The following is a 6000-nucleotide window of genomic DNA, read 5'->3' as shown; positions in this document are numbered from 1 at the left end:
GGTACATCCCTCACTGTTTTTCTGGATCGTGGCAGAGCTCCGTGAGCATTCTCATTAGTCCGTCCTTTCTCTAGCCTTTGCTCTCTGCAGATTGTCACTGAAAACCAAGATCAGGGGTCTATCTGGTGATTCGGGGTAGCCTTCCTAGGCAGAGAACAATGACTACCCCTCCCCACTCACGCATGCTGCATCTAGCACACCAGAGCTATTTGCACCGAAATCCTGAGCAAAGACCCATTTGCTCAAGCCGGTGGTGTTAGTGTGTTGCAGGGTCTTGTGATGAAAGGGTAGGCTCAGTCTTGATAGGACAAGCTCCTCTCTTGATCCTAGCAGCACTGGTTGGAAGGGAGAAGCTGTAGGGCTCATTTTGGGGCTGGGGAGACACAGCCTGGTGTGCTAAGAGAGTTCATCTTCCCAAGTGTTTTTCCTTTCCAGTCACGTTTTACAGCTGGAGTTACTCAGCGAATTAATAGCTACAGAAATGCAAAGCTCTTTTCTTATTACATTCTATCGATCTGGTTGCACTGTCATTAATTGAAAGACCTGGAAAGTGTGATGGAGAGTTGAACTCTGGATTCTCCGTGCATTTGGGCCCAGATCTGTCTGAAAGGAGCCCTTTGGTCTGACGTGAATTATTCTTTCTTTGTCAACCCTCGCAAGAGCTTTATTCAGGCCTTGTGAGATTTACAATGCGAAATTGTACACTGCCTCTGCTCTTAAAGGAAAATCAAAACTCAGAGTGCTTCTCGGTGGAGTTGGGAGTAACCCATTCTGTACAACGCTCTTTATTGATTACCTACATATGACAGTGAAGAAGAAAAAAAAAGTCCAAATCAAATTCCCAAATGTGGAAGGCAGACATTTTGTTCATGTCTTAAGCAATTTTCTTTGCAGCATTGCATGCCACAAGGTTGCTCTCTTTCATTTCCATTTGCTCCATCCTCATTCTAGGAATGTATGAAACCTGAGAGAGACCCGTATGCAGTTAGAGATTTTGTTTAAGGTTATCTTGCTATTTTGATTGCTTAACCTACTCTTCCATACATTTCTCCCATAAATTCAAATTAACTTGAGAATTTTATATACATATTTCATAAAAAGAAGTCTTCTAAAATATCTCAATGGGGGAGGAATCTCCAGTTCAGATAAGAACACATCCACCTTGTTACTTTAGTTCACAAAGCAACGCCCAGGTGTTTGCGTGGTAGTTTATTACATTTTAATGAGACGAGAGTTTATTATTCAGATATTTCAGGTTAGAGAACCAGAATTTAACAGCACATTTGAATCAGCCACAGAGAATCATTCATCTCTTGCCCTTCTAGAATAATACAGTTCTACAGCTCAGATGAATTTACAGGTTTAGTACATGTTATAAATAACACATGTCCCGCCTAGTGTTTTCACCCTTATGGCGGGCGTGTGCTGGAATTTTCTTCCTCAAGGTGTGTCTGAATCCTGCTAGGGCTTTCAGCCCGCAAAGACAGGAAGTGCATACACGGCCACAGAGCACGACCTCCTTCCAGAACACATCTTGAAAATGTTTTGAACGCTTTCTGAGCACAGGGACAATGGCTTACTTTTTTTTTTTTTGCGGGGGGTGGGTGGGGGGATGGTGTCCTCCTGCCTGACCTTTGGCTTGCCGAGAGATGTGCATCGCTACCCTGGGCTCCCTCGGCTGCTTTCAGGCTGCGGAGAAGGCGGCACCCACGTTGGGAAGCAAAAGCTGTCGCAGGCTGCCTTGCCCATGACAGCGTGTCTAAAAATACATCCACCGAGACGCAGGCATATGCTCGCGCCTCGGTGTGAAGGAGCTCTCTCTCGCGCCTGTGTTTCTCGCTACCTCCATCTAAATGCTGGAGCGAGGAGTTAAATTATTCCAGAAGCCCGCCAGGGTCTGATTTGCTACTGTCTGCTTCCTCGTTGCCTTTGAATGGGACCCTTGATCCAAGGCTTTCAGAGACCAGCCGGTGCTGATGGGGGTCTGTGACTTGGCGGTGGCGCCAGCTTGCTCCTTCTCTGTCTCGGGCATGGTTTTCTGTCCTGCTGGGGAGGGCGAGAGCGCTGGGCAGAGGTGGCACCTGACCCGCTAGAACTCCGATGTCACTGCTGTGGCTGTTACTCCCCTCGGCAAGAGTCAAGGCGCACGCAGGACGGTGGGTCACCTCGCTAGCTATTTCGCACATTTCCTTTCTCCTCCTCAACCTTGTTAGTTTTTTTCTTTTTCTCCTCTAAGTGCCCAGGGTTTGAGGGGGTTCCTCAGCCCTTCCCTACCCTTGATCTCTTCTGATCTGAATCTCTCTCCCGGATTTGTAGCACTGCCTCTCATTAGGAAAGCCAGACTCTCATCCCCTGTCTCTGTAAACAGTTTTTTTTTTTTTTTTTTTTTTTTTTTTTTTAATGATCTGTTGTTTGGGGGGGTCTCTCTTTGGGTGTCAGCTCCAAATTTCTTAGTTTCTGTGGCTACCTCCCATGTGAAAGGGGAGAAATTATTGTTGAGCCATTGTGCTCCAGAAGAGAGAAAACAGAAAGGGCTCTTTAGAGTGATCGTCTCAAGAAAAGAGATCAGAGCAGACGGACCACAGAGGATGCTGTGCAGCTGCCTGTACCTCTGTTCCAACCCGGCTGCAAAAAAAAAAAAGGTCTCCAGGTGAGACTGCTGTCTCCTTTGCAGAGTCAGAGAACATCAAGATATTTTGTGTCTGGTTTGAAATGATTTTAATTCTAACAAGACGCTTTAGTGAAAGAAATCCCATTTTCCATGTTTGAGCAAGGAGGGGTACAAAGCACACACACACAAACTCAGCTCCAGGCTACACCATTTCTCTGGAAATTTGAAAGTGAGGGAGAGCGATTGTTCCTTAGCCTCTCTTCCCTGTTTTCATGTGTAGCAGTATTTCTGGGTCCTTCGCCACTGAGGGCAATGCCTTGTTTTTTTCCACAGGTTTTGTGGAGGTTTCTGTAAAAATGAGATAAAATAATTCCTTATTTTATTTCAGACTCGGAGTGAGCTCAGAATCCATCCAGTGCAAGCTAAGGCAGGCATGTCCAACATAAGCTGTTACTCTCCATGAGCAACTAAACACCCCAACAGGCACACCCCTCCCCAAAACAAACACACCCGTTAGCCAAAATCGGCTGACTGTAAATCCTGAAGTGCTTTCCTCTGTGGAGGAGAATGAACCTCCCAGGATGCTTTTCTGCAGCTGAATGTTTTCTCTTGCTTTTCTTCTCCGCTAAATTTTCTTAGCTTCTTTCATGGAAACCACCGAGACAGACAAAGAACGTTAGCCACACAGTTACTTTTAGCTCCCCCGTGACAGCTGGTTAGAAGGGGAAAAGGGATCAAATATGCTGTAAACTCACATTTGTCTCAAGGCATTTGCTTAACACATCTTATTGCAGTGATGCCCAAGAAACGCACGTGGTTGTGGATGCACCACAGCTAATTACTTGGCTGGGTTTGTTAATAACCAGAGTAGGACATAGATTTAAGGGGTAAGCAGGAGGGAAAAGAGAGCTTTGTACAGTCTGTGAGTTGTGTGATCCAGATGCAGGGATATATGCGTGTCTTTCCACCTTTGTTCCTTCGCAGGCATTGAAAGCCTCAGCGATTGCTGACTAATTGATATTTGTAGTCACTGTGATGGGCTCCTTAGGTCAGAAATGCATGCAGATGTGTGTGCCTTGATACAAATACCAAGGAACACCCGGGCTCACTCCACAGGCAGAAGGTCGTTCTCCATGCCAACAGAGAGGTGTGATGGAGGGTGTAGGGCATAAAACAGGAGAGAGAGAGAAAGAGGGAGAGAGAGAGAAAGAGAGAGAGAGAGAGAGAGAGAGAGAGAGAAAGAGAGAGAGCTAGAGAGGGAGGACACAACCCTGCAAATAGTTCTAAATGCGTTTGCAAATGCAGAAACCTTCAGAACCATCCAACAATTCAAGACACTTTTTTTTCTCTTCTCTGCGAGACGCCTCCATCCAGACTATTCGCATAATAATAATAATACTAATAATAACCTGGACAAGGTGAGAGCCCTGCATCTTAGCTCAGAATTCATCCGGTTTCCTTCTCTCCTCTGCCTTGTGAGTCTCCATTCATTGTCCATGCCTCAGATGGCAGTCACCCTTGCTCTTGAATGCCAGTGTCCCAGCAGGCCTGGAAAGGGGACTGAGGGACGGCATTGTCAAAGCCAGGGCTGCCTGTTGTTTTCTTTGCTTTCACCGCTCTGCTTTTTAATTTTTTTTTTCCTGACGCTTTCCTGTCCTAGTGGCCTCTGTCCAGGAGGAGGGAGAAAATTACAGGGGTTCATAGAAGAGAGGAATGGAATGTTTTCATTGTACACTGTTTTAATAAACAGCTCAGCAGTGCAGTCCACAGAATTAGGAAATGGAGTAAGACCAGAGGATTCTGGTGGTGGGAGATGGAGGGGGAGGCTGCTGAGGCCCGCCTCAGCTTCCTTGCCCAAGGCAGTTTCTTCTATCACAATTCCTGTTGAGTGTTGGGTCTTTTTAGTTTTAAAAATCATGGGAAAGGGCTCACTCATCTGTCAAACTTCCCGTTTCCTTATATATTGGTTCTGTGCAAACCTATATGGAAATTTTAGGGAAGGCCAGAACTGCTGTGTGTGTTCTGTTCTGAATTCAGTTCTGTCTGAGTCTGTGGCTGTCTTTTTGGGTCATCTAAGTTTGCATGTGAAATTTGTGTGGTAACTTTATGAACTATGCCACCACCACCCCCCCCCCCCCACCCCCCGCCACACACAATTGTTTGTGTAGGTGTCTATCTTGGTTTTCTGTTGTTTTATCCCTTAAACTTAGCTGCTGTTTTGGATGACATTCATGCATGAATGATTACCTTCTGTGAGCAGGCCAACTCCTGAGACCCCCTAAAGTTTTCAGAGGCTACAGAGTCACACCCCTAATGAAATTCCTGGGAAGTTACTTCAAAAGTGTATTTGATAGAGCATGAGAGTGTTAGGTTTTTCAACCTGCCACTTTGACTTTCTACAGTTTTTATCTCTTCAAATAAATAAAATCAACTCACAATATTTCCATATATACTGACTCACAGGATGGATTAAATGCCAACTCTGTGTGCAAATAATTTAGCCACCAACCACTTTCATGCATTTCACAAACTTAAGTTTTAGCTTAGAAAAATCACTTGGCTCCAAGTAGCTAACTATCATTTACTTCCAAGAGTCCATTTAAGGAAAAAAAAAGATACTAAATTCTCCCACTTTTTTCCATTTCATGCTATTTCCCCCCCACACCCCCTTTGGCTGGAGTCTAAGATTCTTTACTATTTTCAAAATTTGCTAAATATTCAGCATTTCAGTTCTAAATGTATTTCAAGTCAAAGGTGGCTATACCTACACGCAGAGACCACACTATTCCCAGAAGCCATTCAATTGATACCACATGCTGTGGGTGGGTGGTTGCTGGTTAATACAAACTCTTTTTCAAATAGTGATAACAGTCCATTTGTTAATGTGAGTCTGGAAAAATCTTTTGGGTTCCCAGGAAAACACGTAAATCTCAAGTCTGAGACTGTATGTGGGCATCTGGTCTGGTAAACATTCTTTCTCTTTCCCTTCTGAGGGACTGAGCCACTTTGTCCCTCTTTTGGGCAGAGACAGTTTGAAATGTCTGTAAAAAACAAACTTCTTGAAGAAATGCAAGGCAGGCTACAATGTGAACACAAGACTGAATTTAATTGCAACTGCCCTGATTGTCCTCTGTTTAATTTCTAGTGTCTGCTGCCTGCGTGATCCTTGCGGCGCTTTAGATCAGACATTATGAGAAAGGATAATTTACCTGTGATATAGTACTTACAGATATTTAAAAAAAATGCTTTAAAAATATTGCTAGAGATAAAACCCAAGGCCTTGAATATGCTAGGGAAAAACCATTGAGCTACATCTTTGGCACCCTATAGTTTTAGAATTATTGAACATTTATTTGGGGTTGATTCAAAAGTCAAAATTAAACAAAGAG

The 6000-nt window shown here is 44.3% G+C and overlaps 1 long non-coding RNA gene across 4 annotated transcripts in view; it reads left to right on the top strand.

Moving 5' to 3' along the window:
• Positions 1 to 1765: 1765 nt before the first annotated feature.
• LOC114691140 overlaps positions 1766 to 6000 on the top strand; it is a 287086-nt gene continuing 282851 nt past the window's right edge. For 2 of the 4 annotated variants that reach the window (XR_003734180.2, XR_005091975.1), the window contains exon 1: positions 1767 to 2156. This is a non-coding gene — a long non-coding RNA (uncharacterized LOC114691140). Of the gene's footprint in view, positions 2157 to 6000 lie in introns of all 4 variants that reach the window. The other 2 variants (XR_005091977.1, XR_005091976.1) reach the window with 2 other exon arrangements.

The sequence above is a fragment of the Peromyscus leucopus genome, chromosome 7, assembly GCF_004664715.2.
Source record: "Peromyscus leucopus breed LL Stock chromosome 7, UCI_PerLeu_2.1, whole genome shotgun sequence".
In the NCBI taxonomy this organism is placed as follows: Eukaryota; Metazoa; Chordata; class Mammalia; order Rodentia; family Cricetidae; genus Peromyscus; species Peromyscus leucopus.
This window is presented reverse-complemented; position numbering and strand designations above follow the sequence as displayed.